The sequence below is a fragment of the Camelus ferus genome, chromosome 1 (genome assembly GCF_009834535.1).
Source record: "Camelus ferus isolate YT-003-E chromosome 1, BCGSAC_Cfer_1.0, whole genome shotgun sequence".
Lineage (NCBI taxonomy): Eukaryota > Metazoa > Chordata > Mammalia > Artiodactyla > Camelidae > Camelus > Camelus ferus.
The window spans coordinates 45,744,329-45,757,855 of record NC_045696.1 but is presented as its reverse complement, the minus strand read 5'-3'; positions in this window follow the sequence as shown (position 1 = coordinate 45,757,855).

Here is a 13,527-nt window from a genome sequence, read left to right as displayed (position 1 = left end):
AAATCCTATCTCGTAGTGTCTAGGCAGTGGAGGCCTAAGGAGGAGACTCCAAAGTAGCAGCCAAAGGTGGAGGAGGCAGCATGGGGAATGGAGTGGCTCAGAAGCTCAGGAGAGAATTGTGCTCAGCCATGTGCTGCTGGAAGATTCTTTGGTGTCATAACATAAGACCATGTATAAATTTAGCAAGAGAACTTTCATTTCAGAGAAGAGAAAATCCAAACTAGAGTTGAGTGAGGAGTGAATGCTAAGTGAATTAACAGAACTGAAGCTGAAATTTGGAGAACTCCTTTGTGGTGCTAAGCATTGAAAAGAAAGCAAAAACTGTGGTGGTATTTAGTCTCTGGGATTCAGGTGTGCCCTTTATCATGAACCTGCTTCTTGTTATCTGATGTAGTAGTTTTGCAAACTAGTAAGGTACTCATCTTGTAGAAATTTGTTTTCTTTTGAATACTACCACTAACTTGCAGTCTAATTTGTAAAGTGGAAAAAATTGTCTTTTAAGTTTCCTATGTCAGTTTGGGCATTTGCTGGTGAACTCAGTGGTGCATAACTTTAATTATCATTTTTCTTAAGCGATTCAATCACAGAGTGTATTAATACCATTTATATGATGTATTTTAATTTAATTCTATGCCATTAACTGGGAAATGTACCAATTTGCCAATAACTTATTTGCCCCGTAAAAGGACCAAGATACTGATTGTGTTTACAAAATAACTTGGTTTATTAGAACTTAGAGTCACAGAGTAAATGAGACTCTACACTAGAAAGGTTTAAATGGTCTGAAAGAGTCTTTTCTATGTTATTTATTGACCTGAGAGTTAACGTGAAAAATCTTGAATAGAGTAATTTGCATTGTTATATGACTTCTGTGTTGTGGTACTATAATATTTTTTTCCTCTATTTTCAGAGAAAATACATTTATATTTTCTCTGATTAAAATATTATTTCACTTAGAATATAAATGAAACATTTCAGAATTAAAGGAAGGGGAACATGAAATATTTTGGCTGGAAATTTATAGGAGTTAAAGATAGTCTTCAATAATGATTATCTTTTGAAATAAGATCTAAAAGTTTATTACAGTTGTTACTTGGTTCCTCTAGGATTATTAAGAGAGGCACATAACTTAAGAAAATATTAATTGCTAATTGTTTCCCACTTTATAAGTTACCTAATAGGATGTTTTAAGATGTTTTAATCAGGTTGAATTTACTAGTAGAAATTTAAGTTTAGGAAGAACACAACAGGAAGTAAAATTCTATTGATGACATTTTTACTTCGGAAAGAGGTGATCAAAATGTGAAGGGAATAATTTATGCCAACTACCAAACAAATGATTTTGAACTTAAAATTAATTCACTTTTGTTTCTTTATAAAAAATGTTCTTCTCTCTAGCATTATGCTTTATAACTTACCTTAGGAATCTGTTAAGGGACTAGAAATCCTAACCCATCCCCAGTACTTTTTCTAGACTTATTAATTGCCTTTTATGAAAACTATGGCTGTCACCTTAACTGAGTTAGTTATAAAGTTATAAAGTTATGTGTCAAACATTTATTCTACATGTATTGCATGATCTATGTACTAGGCAGTGTTACAAATTCAAGTAAGTATATTTGAAAGTTAATGAAGTAGAACACACATTTAAGTACATTGATTCAATTAAGTTTACATGTGGTCTGATAGGCAAATGTGCAGGTTATAATGCGGGCTTCCAAGAAGACAGATCACAGAAAGTGCTAGACAGATGATAGGAAGAATAATCCATAAGGTTTCAGAGAAAAGGTGACCCTTGAGGTGAGTTTTGACAGATGACCATAGCTTCCATAGAATTAGGAAGACTAAGGAGAAGAGGGAATGGGGATCACCACCAATAGGAATGGTGTAAGTGAAGATGGGAGGCTGGAAACATCTTGTTTCTGTCCGAGAACTGTCAGTAGTGTGATGTCGCTGGAGATTGTGATTGGAGTAAAAATGTCATGATACACAAGATCCCAAGCATGCAGAGGAGGTAGAAGATCTTTTTATGACAAGTCTATTCTGTATCATAAGGGATGGCCAGCTTCTGAGGTGTTTTAATCAGGGAAATGGCATGATAAGATTTGGATTTTAGAGATATTGTCTAGGCAAATATGTAGTGGAAGATGTGAAAGCCAGAGACCAAATAGGTGTCTACTGTAGTGCTGCATAAGGGAGCTAGTGTGGTTTGAACAAAAAAATGGCTATGAGTAAGAATAATTAGGACAGATCAGAGGCTGATAAGGAAATAGTCTTCAGGATTTGCTAATTGATTAGGTGTATCTGGGGAGAAAGAGACTTTCAGGTTTCCGAAACTGCAGCTTCCTCCAAAGGAAATATAGGGAAAGAAGCAAGTTCATTTTAGGTAGATAGAGAGGAATTGCACCTAAAACATTCATTTTTGTACCTGTTGAGTTTAAGCTAGATGTCAAGTAGTCAGCTGTATATTTAAGCCTGGCGTTCAAGAATCTAGTCCAGATGGCAATATAGGTTAAAGGGTGGATGTGTTGAGTGCTTATTATGTGCCGAGCATTGTTTAAAGTGTATTAATTCATTTATTCCCCATGAGAATCTTTAGAGGTTCTTCATTTTACAGATGAGGGAACAGAGGTACATACTGTTAAGCAACTGGCCCACTTCACTCAGCTTGTAAGGATTCAAATCCATGCAGCCTGATTCTAGAGCCTAGACCGTTAACCTTCATGCTGTATTGCTTCTCCAGTATCCGAACCCCTGTTACGTGTAAGGAAGCATCCTGGGAATTAAAAATTTAGTGACAACATACAATATTCTATCGTTTCAGATCATTCCAGATCATTCAAAAGGATTATCTTTTTCATGATAGTCATTTATCTCAAAGGGATATTTAATCTTAAATTTCTCTCCTTAAATCCTGTATTTCTAGTCAAAGAATCAGTTTCATAGACACACTGATTAACATGGGGCATGTTTGATTTATTCCATTTCTTCTCCTTTGCATTCAGTGACTACTTTGTCCAGTCAATCCTCTCACATCTGGCCTCTAACTATGCATTTTCTAACAGTTACCTAAATTCATAACCTCATTATTTTTTGCCTGGACTATTCTGATAGCCTCTAAATTGTCTTTTTACCTTCAATGTTTCCTTGCTACAAATTTATCATGCATACCATATAGCCTAGAGAGCAGCTCAAAAGCCGCCAGTTCCAGGAGAATATTTATGATGTTATGCATAGATGGTAAAGGCCTTAGAGATAGGGACTGTTTTTTATCTCTTTATCTCCAGTGCCTATCACAATTATTCACCCATAGTAAATTCTTGATAAGAGTTTATTGAATAGGTGGTACCTGGATGTGATCTCTCTGTCTCCCACATTGGTGATATTTTCTAGTGGTACATATCACATTTTTAAGTTCTGTGAGGAAAGCTCTTGTTACTTATCTTTAAGTTAACTAAGAATTACCTAGCATAGTATGCTTCCTGTATCAGGATACAGTACATGATTGACGGGTGGACCAATTATTAGCCCAATCAGTAAATTAAACACTATGGATAATAATGGAATGCTAATAAGAAGGAAATGTAAATTCTCATCAACTAGTAAATAATGGTTATCTAAAAATTCAATAAAAATTATATGTGGATACTTCAGAAAAAGACGTATAAAATACATTTGTCTACATATATTATACAACAATTCTGAAAAAAAATTGAAATACTATTTATTTCCCATTTTATGGTCAAATTCACATTTCTAAGTTAATTATATCTCAAAACATGCCTTCTGTAGGCAGGCCGTATCTGTTTAACTAAGTGGAAAAACAAAGGCATAGCAAAATTCTAATTTTTGTGTGCTTCTAATTCAACGCTTAGGTTAGAACTGATGTTCAATAAATGTTTTCTTAATTTTAAAAAGAATTTATTTATTTATTTATTTATTTATTTATTTATTTATTTATTTATATTAATTTGATGGGAGGAAGGAATTAATTAGGTTTATTCATCTATTTATTTAATGGAGGTACTGGAGCTTGAACCCAGGGCCTCATGCATACTAGGCATGCACTCTACCACTGAGCTATACTCTCCTCTCACCTTCTTAATGTTTAATAGTAATTTTTTGACAAGTAGTGTTGAAATAACTCATTTGGTTGGTTAGAAAGTGTTGTAGATATAATTTATCCGAATTGTATAAGTATTTAAAAGTTATTTTAGCTGAAAGGTGGAAATATCTACTGGGAAATAATACAGTTATGTATCTTGGTAACTGTCTGAATGCTGCTTCTTAAGGTCAAAATAGAGGCCAGACCGCTGTTCTTCTTGGTATTATTTGAGTTTGCATTTTAGTTAAAAGAATACGTGAGTAAGTGAGAGATGTAAATTGAAAAGGACATGCAAACAATGGGGCTGTGACTATGTGGGGGAAGAAAAATTGTCCTCTACTCTTTCATGGTTTCTGAATGAGCTTGAGAATTAAATTGTTATAAAACAGATTAATAGGAGAAAAGCACACAAGATTTATTAAAATTTTACCTGTACACAGGAGCCTTCACGGGAGGTTGGAGACCCAAAAAAGTGGCCAGGGCAAAAAGCTTTTATGCCTTTCAGGCAAGGAAACAGTAAGTTTGTGAAGGATTGATAAGACAAATGGTTTGAGCTACGGGTAGTTAGTTGTGGAGAAGTGACTAGGAAGATGGGGCTAGCTTGACAAGGTTTTTTGTATAGATTTCTTGGCCTTCAGTCACCTCTCTGGTGAAAGGAATATTTTCCTCTCTCCAGGTACAGGGAAGGCACCTTCTGTCTAGGGGTTTTCTCTTTTGCTTTTAGGAAGAAAAAATAGGGGTCAGAGTGCTCTTCTTGCATCTGATATTTCTCAAGTCTTTGAACTCAAAATTGTCAATATGTCAAAGCAGCATATTTTGGACGACATGCTCCGAACCCCTTTAGGGAGAAAGAAAAGAAAGATAAGGTGTACCAGTGATGTATTCAATGGCCACATTCAGGATCTCAAGAACTATTAAAGTCTTTGGATGAGAGGCTAAATCTAATGATGAAATCTAATAAGAATCAATATACTTTGGACCTAAAAGTATCTACTTTTGAGGAGTCACAATTCAGAGTAGTACATGTAAAAAAGTTAAGATAAAATAAACTATAGATTATAGACTCAATGAGTCAACCTTTTTAATATGATTTCTAAAAATGCTATTGCCGCTTTAAACTGCTGATTCAGTAGAGGTATGGAGTTCTAGTTCAACTAATGATAACCTTATTGCACTTTGCATAAACAAATAAATCACAACAATATTGCTAAAAGCATAGAGAGAATTATGTTCAGTTGTAGGCACTAAAATCAAAGTAAATTAAAATGTCCAAGAAAATATTAATAGGATGATAATGGTGATTGAAAATCATGCTTTGATTGAAAGACGATGACATTAGAGATATGTGTTCTAGAGATGAAAAAACTCAAAGATGGAAAATATCATGATTTAAAATATTTGAAATAGAGATTAGCTGTGTTCTTTGTGACTCCAAAAAGGCAGGATGAATTAGATCTGCAGAAATGGACTTTTTAGCCGGATAGGCAATTTTTTTTTTTTTGAAAATGTGAGTTTTCATTTGTCTATCAAACTATCAAAGAATGAAATAATGCTATTTGCAGCAACATGGGTGGACTTAAAAAGATGATCACATTAAGTGAAGTAAGTCGGAAAGAGAAAGACAAATATCATATGATATCACTTATATGTAGAATCTAAAATAAGACACAAATGAACTTATTTACAGAACAGAAAAAGACTCACAGACATAGAAAACAAATTTATGGTTACCAAAGGGGAAAAGGGATGGGGAATAGATAGATTAGGAGTTTGTAATTAGCAGATACAAGCTACTGTATATGAAATAGATAAACTACTATATATGAAATAGATAAGCAACAAGGTCCTACTATAGCACAGAGAACTATACTCAGTATCCTGTAATCAACCATAATGGAAAAGACTGTGAAAAAGAGTATGTATACATATGTATAACTGAATCAATTTGCTGTTCACCAGAAACTAACACAGTATTGTAAATCAACTATATGTCAATAAAAAATAAAGTAAAATAAAACAAACTATCATTTATTGTGCAAAGATTGGTGTGAGTTCCTGGTATAAGTACCAAACTAAGTAAAACATGCATGTTGCCATCAAGGAATTCATAGTCAAGAAAGGAGCTAGTCTTGTGTTTATAAAATACAGCATGAGCTGATTCTGGAAGTAACAAAGTGGCTGTTAAGGAAATATTCAAATATATGTGTGGCAGGCAGAATTCTAAGTTGGCCCTCAGTATCTTCAGTTACTAGTTCTAAGTAATTAATTGCATCAGTTATTTAATCAAACACTGATTTAGGAGCTGTTGTAAAGGTATTTTGCAGATATAATTAAGGGCCCAAATCTTTATGAAAGGAAATAGGAAATTTATCTGCACCTGACGTAATCAGATGGGCTCTTAAAAGGGCCTGGGCTCTCCCAAGAGGGAGAGATTCAAAGCTCTAGGAGGATTTGACACACCATTACTGACGTGAAGTTGGAGGAGGCTAAATGTCAAAGAATGTAGCTCCTGCTGACACATGGCAAGGACACGGGGGCACAGTCCTCCAACTGCAAGGAACTGAATTATGCCAATAAGAAGAATGAACTTGGATGCAGATTTTCCCCCAGGGCCTCCAACTGCAGATTTAGACTGGTTTGATACCATGATTTTAGTCTTCTGATTTCAAGATGAGAATCCAGTTTTGCCATGCCCAATCTCTGACTTACAGAACTGTGGGTAAGGATGTGGAGAAAAGAGAACTCTTGCGCACTGCTAGTGGGAATGCAAATTGGTACAGTCACTATGGAAAACCATACAAAGAATCCTCAGAATCTTAAAAAAATAGAACTACCATATGATCCAGCAATTCCACTTCTGGGTGTATATCTGAAGGAAATGAAATCGCTGTCTCAAAGAGATATCTGCACCCCCATGTTTCAGCATTATTTGTAATAGCCAAGACATAGAAACAACCTAAGTGTCCATTGATGGATGAATGAATAATGCAGTTCCATATACATATATAAAAATATATAATGGAATATTATTCAGCCTTGAAAAAGAAAATCCTGCACTATGCAGCAACATGAATAAACCTTGAGTCATTGTGCTAAGTGAAACAAGTCAGAGAGAAAAAGACAAGTACATATGATCTTATTTATATTTGGAATCTAATGAAACCAAACTTGTAAAAAAAAGAATAGATTGATGGTTCCCTACGTCAGAGAGTGTGGGTAAGTGGGTGAAATGGGTGGAGGTGGTCAAAGGGTATCAGTTATAAGACAAATAAGTTCCTGGGATGGAATGTACCACATGGTAACTGTAGTTAACAATGCTGTATTTTACATTTGAAAGTTGCTAAAAAAAGTTGACCTTAAAAGTTATCAAATCTCTCTCTCTCTCTCTCTCTCTCTCTCACACACACACACACACACACACATTATAACTATATAAGATGATGGATGTGTTAAGTAATGTTATTGTGGTAATTCACAATATGTATATATATGAAGTCATCACACTGTATACCTTAAACTTATGCAATGTTACGTCAATTATATCTCAATGAAGCTTGAAAAAATTCCTGCAAAACTTAAAAAAAAAAAAAGAACTAATACAATATGCTGATTAGCAATTATCAGGTATTTCCAGACATCAATTGAGGAACTGCCAAGTCAGGCTTTGAGAGTAAAGATCCTCTCTTCTTTATCTCTGAGTTGTAGAATGGAAGTCAGAGTCACATAACAAAAGAAATGTATTCAATTTCTTACAAGAGTACAGTAAGATCTATCAGAGCCTCAAGTCCAGAGATGCACATACAAAACTATTGACAGCATACAATGCCTGGAGGCACTTAAATATCACACCCATCTCAGGTGGCCGCCAGAAAGAATAATACATATATTAATGAAATACGTAGCTGGTAGATTTTCAGATTAAACTTCTCTTGCTCTATGACTGTAAAGAAAGTAATTCTGATCAGACACTGTCTTATATAGCACTTTCATAGGACAAAAGAAGAAAGTATAAAACTCTAAATCCATAGAAAATTTGCCCTTGAACTATGATTTCTGTCTTTATTTCATACATTTATAGAACATGTCTGATTGCCTAGAAATGAATGCAGTATTAAGATCTTCCTATTCCTGACATAACTGACCTTCATATATAACTTTATCTGTTCTTTTAAACATTTTTTGGTTTAAATTTAAAAATACTAAAAATATTAATCCTGGCTCTTTCAAGAGGGAAATGTCAGAAAGAAACCAAAAGGATCCTTTTAACCTGCTTCTCCAAGATTCTTGTCTGATGGGAAATTGTGTTGCAAACCCTTTAGCTATGCTACTGTCATTCCAGTGAATTCAGTCTGAATCTGTGAGCATAAAAGAGCTCATGTCAGATATACTTTCAAAGACCTCAGACCAAACATTTGTAATTATTTTCTATTCTCTGGGAAATTTTTTTCTTAGAAGGAAGTGACAACCAAATGCCTGACTCAAAGAAGATCCCTACCCCCACCAAAAAATTCGTGTTTCCCTGTCCCAGTTATCCAAGTTGTAGAAGAAAGGGTCATTTTTAAATTTCGAGTGATGTAGAAATACTTCTATTATGAGAAGAGAAACACTAACTATAATAAGGACTTTCATTAATCAAAACAGTAAAAATGGTTTTATTCCTTGTTACTTGGAAAAGCATGTATATTTCTATATAAGAATATATATGAATACATACATATGTAACATATATACACATGTATAAGATTTTTTGGTAGTATGAGAGGTTGCAAATGAGAGCTTCTGAAAAGTCTTTTTATCAATTTCTATTTTATTCAACTTTTTAGGGTGTATTAGAATATAATAATATACTACCCATTGTCAGGCCTGCATTTTGCATAATATTCTGCAACGTGAATTCTTTTGCCATGTTGGGCATAAGTTGTGAGTCACCAACTCCATTTACAAGGTGAGATTAAGCAAGTGTCTCTTACAAGCACACTACTCATAAGCAAGCATTCAGCATTCCTCTTCTCAGTTGTGTGCTTACCCCAAGATGAATTTCCATTCAGTTTGAAATGTTTTGCTGTTTCTCACTTTGCTCGTTAGCCTGTAGAGATTGGCAAGTTACCCTCCAGCCAGCACCATCTTCTATGCGTCGATTTAGGAGCAAGCACCCAATAAAGCATAGCCAAAAGGAAATATATAAATCTGTTTTGAAATTCAATAAATTCATAAGGCACACTACTCACCAAGGCCTGTGGGAGCATATACATCGTAAAACACCACTGTAAAACCATAAATATTTCAAGCAGTTAGTAACGGCTGAGAGCCCCCATCTGAAAGCCTGGGCAATGCACGATGCCCTAGTCAGAGATGTTGCAAAGTCTTAGGAGGAGCAGTTTGTTTTTCCAGGTAAATGCAAAAGCACAATCCCAGCTGCCATGTGGCACTCCTTTATTTCAGGTGGCAGTGGCACTGGAAATCATCTCAAGCTTAGCTCCCAGTTCTGTGTGCTCTCTCCTTCTTTCCTTCTCTCACCCACTCTGTGGGTCCTGTTTTGCACCAGCTCAGATACAAGGAAGCAGTGACCTAGGCAGGTGTGGTAGGTGGACAAGGACACAGCAGGACTGACTTGAGCAGTTCTTGGGTTATTGTGTCTCCGCCCTCAGCTTTCAATCTAGAGCCACCACATTCAATCGCTTATTTTATTCTTGGATACTTTTGTGTTTTACTTCAGAAATATTTGCTCTTTGTTTTTCTTCCTTCTGCTTTATGTGGATATAGTTGGATTCTTTTTCCAATTTCTTAATTCATCTATTCCGTCTTTTTTAATACGAGCATTTTAGGTTTCAGCTCCTTTTTATGAGTATATAGTTTTTTTTTTTAGCATATCAAATCTTTTGTGTTACTGAAAAGATCCAGGCTTAGTTTATGATCAGTTTTGTAAATTTTGTCTATTTTCTCATCACTTTTTTGGAAGTTATACACTTTCTTTTAGTATCTTTTTTTAGTATTGTTCTAGTATCATTTAGCCTATTAATATTCTTTTAGTGGTTATTATAGAAATTTTGATACACATTTAAACAAGATCTACAATTAAGCACTATCATTACTATCTCCCTGAATAAAACAAAAATCCAAGAGTATTTTAACTTCATTTAATTCCTTGCAATTTACATGCTATTTTGGTCAAATATTTCTTTGCTATTTTTTTCTTTGCCCCACAAATTATACGTTATTGTTTTATATTATTTATGTTTGTTAAGGTTTAACCAAATAAATAATGTGATTTTTGTTCATTATTATTCATTCTTGAATCTTATATTTTCCTTTTGAAATCTTTTTCCTGAAGTACTTACTTTAAAAGTGTCTCTTAGTGAAGGTTTTTTGATGGTAAAGACTCTTTGCAATTTTGCATAATAATGTTATAAAAATAATACGTCCTCTCTTCACTCTGCACTTTAAAGGTTTTTGCTTATTGTTGATATTAAAAAGTTAAGTAACTGTCAAATTGCATTTTCCTTTGGTTGCTTCTAAATCTTGACTTTGCTTTTGGTCTGCATTTTCACCCTATTGTCTGGTGGTGGTCTCTGTTTTTTTCTGCACAGGACACAGAAATCTTGAATCTGATCATTGATGTTTTTCATCAGTTTCAGAATTTTCTTAGCCATTATTTCTTCTAATATAACTACTCTGTCCTTAGATCTGTGTTGAATCTCCTAATCTGTTTCTCTGTTTCTTCACCTCATTTTTTCATATATTTCATTTTTATTTGTTTGTTTCTGTGCTATTTTCATGTTTAGATATTTTTTCCAGTGTTTTGGTGTCATGTTCACCTGTGTTTCAATATGTCATGAGACATATTTTTGTGACTATATTAGTATTTCTATTTGGTAAATGGCTAGGGGTGGGATTATGGGGTCAGAGGTAAGGTAAATATTTAAGAGTATGAGAAACTGTCTCATAATTCTCTTTAGTGTTGATACTATTTTGCATTCCCATAGTAATTCTCTGAGCGTTTCAGTAGCTTTACCATCCTATGGTGCTTAGTATTGTGATTACTTTTTATTTTAGGTATGCTAGTAACAATATTTTATTTCATTGTGATTTTAATTTATGGGTCTTGTAACTGAATAACATTCAGTACCTTTTTTGTGTATATTACTATTTTTGTCTTATTTGGTAAGTGCCTATTGAAAACATTCACCTATTTTTATTGCATCATTTGTTTTTTCATCATTGTATTATTGGTGTTCTTTATATGTCCTGATATTACTATACTCTTACATATACATATTGTATATATTTTACCCAATATTTTTGTTTCTCTTTTCATTTCTTAACATTGTCTTTTGAAAAGAGAGTATTTTTTATTTTTATAAGGGCCAATTTATTGATGGTTAGTGCATTTTGTGTCCTTAGAAATCTTTCAATTTTATTTTTCTTTTATAATTTTGTTGTGGCTATTATATGTCTTTAGTATTTCTATCTACATTTTTAAACAATTTTGCTATTTTCTACCAAAAAAGTTGCTTGAATGGGCATGAAACCTACAAATCAATTATTGATGATTAATACATTAATAATATTGAGTCTACTAATCCATAAACATTGAATATCTCGTTATTTATTTAACTATTCTCAGTGGTTATGCTGATAAATGTTTAGGACACACAGCTCTCATGTGTAGCATTTGCCAATTTTCATGACATGAATTCTCCTATGATTCATTTCTAGTTACTGATGTGGTGTGACTGAGCATGAGGTTGGGAAGGGCAGTAAAGTAGGCTTTAGTATATACCATGAGGGTTTCACTGATCTAGTGGAGTGATCTACTTGTTTGTTAATTTATTTTGCTAATAATTCTGTGTTTTGAGGTTATCATAAATGGTATATATAATCTAATTTCATTTTGCAAATGTTTGTCTCTAACATAATAGGAATATTATTTAATTTTACATTCTGTTTTCTGTTACTTTGCTTTATTCACTTATTAATTCTGGCAAGTTTTTCTATAGTAAGAATTCTTCAGGTATAACAGGAATTACATAATTAGTCAAGACATCTTTATATCTTTTATATCATGTTCAGCTTTATGCTTTTGATTTTTCTTGCCAAAATTAATCCTTACACACAGAATTCACAGTTTTTATCTATCCAAGAGTAAGTCCAATAAAAACTACCTTCATTGTTTAAATTAAATTTTTATCTTTTTTTGGGGGGGGGTGAAATACAGGTAGTATAATTTCTAACCTCAAACATATAAATGAAAATTTATTATTAGAAGTTGCCAAAGAACACATGTACTTCTTTAATACTTCCATTATTTTTAGTAATACTTTCATTATATTGTACACTCATCATAACTGTCTAATTTTGGAATATTTCCATCACCCCAAAAAGAAACTCTGTTCATATTAGCAGTTAGTCTCAATTCTTGCCTCCTCTCATCCCCTGGCAACCACTAACCAACTTTATATGTCTATTGATTTGCCTATTCATTTCACATAAATGGAATCATAAAATATGTGGCCATTTGTCTCTGCCTTCCTTAACTTAGAGTAATGTTTTTAAGGTTCATCTGTGTTGTAGCACAGAACAGTACTTCATTCCTTCTTATAACTAACTAGCATTCTATTGTATGGAAGTACATGTGTTTTTCCATTCATCAGTTTATGGACCTTTGAGTATTCCCACTTTTGGGATATTATGAATAATGCTGCTGTGAACATGCACGTACAACTTCCTTGAACATGTTTGCAATTCTCTTGGGTATAAAACTAGGCTTGGAATTGCTGGGCCATGTGGTAATTTTACATTCAACATTTTGAGGAATTGCCAAACTATTTACTACAATAGCTGCACCATTATACATTCCGACCAGCAGTGTAAGAGAGTTCCAGTTTCTCTACATTGTCACTGCTATTTGTTATTTTCTGTTTTGTTTTTTTCTTAATAACCATCTTAGTGGGTGTGAAGTTGTATCTCATTGTGGTTTTGATTTGTTTTTCCATAGTTAATAATAATGTTGAGTGTCCTTTCATGTGCTTGTTAGTCATTTGCAGTTTATCTTCTTTGGAGAAATGTCTATTTAAGTCCTTTGCTCAATTTTTAGTTATCTGTCTTTTTGTTATGAGTTGTAAGCTTCCTTTATATATTTTAGTTATTAAACCCTTATCAGATAAATAGTTTGCAAATACTTTCTTCCATATTTTTTTTTTTTTTTGCGCTTCCTTGGTCGTGCTCTTTGAAACACAAAAATTTCAGTTTAGATGAAGTTTAATTTTTCTTCTGTTGTTTTACTTTTGGTGTTATATCTAAAAGACTGCTGCCTAAATCCAAGCTAATGCAGGTTTTCACCCATGTTTCCTTCTAAGAGTTTATAGTTTTAACATTTACATCCAGTCCTTGATCCATTTTGAGTTAATTTTTACACATGATCT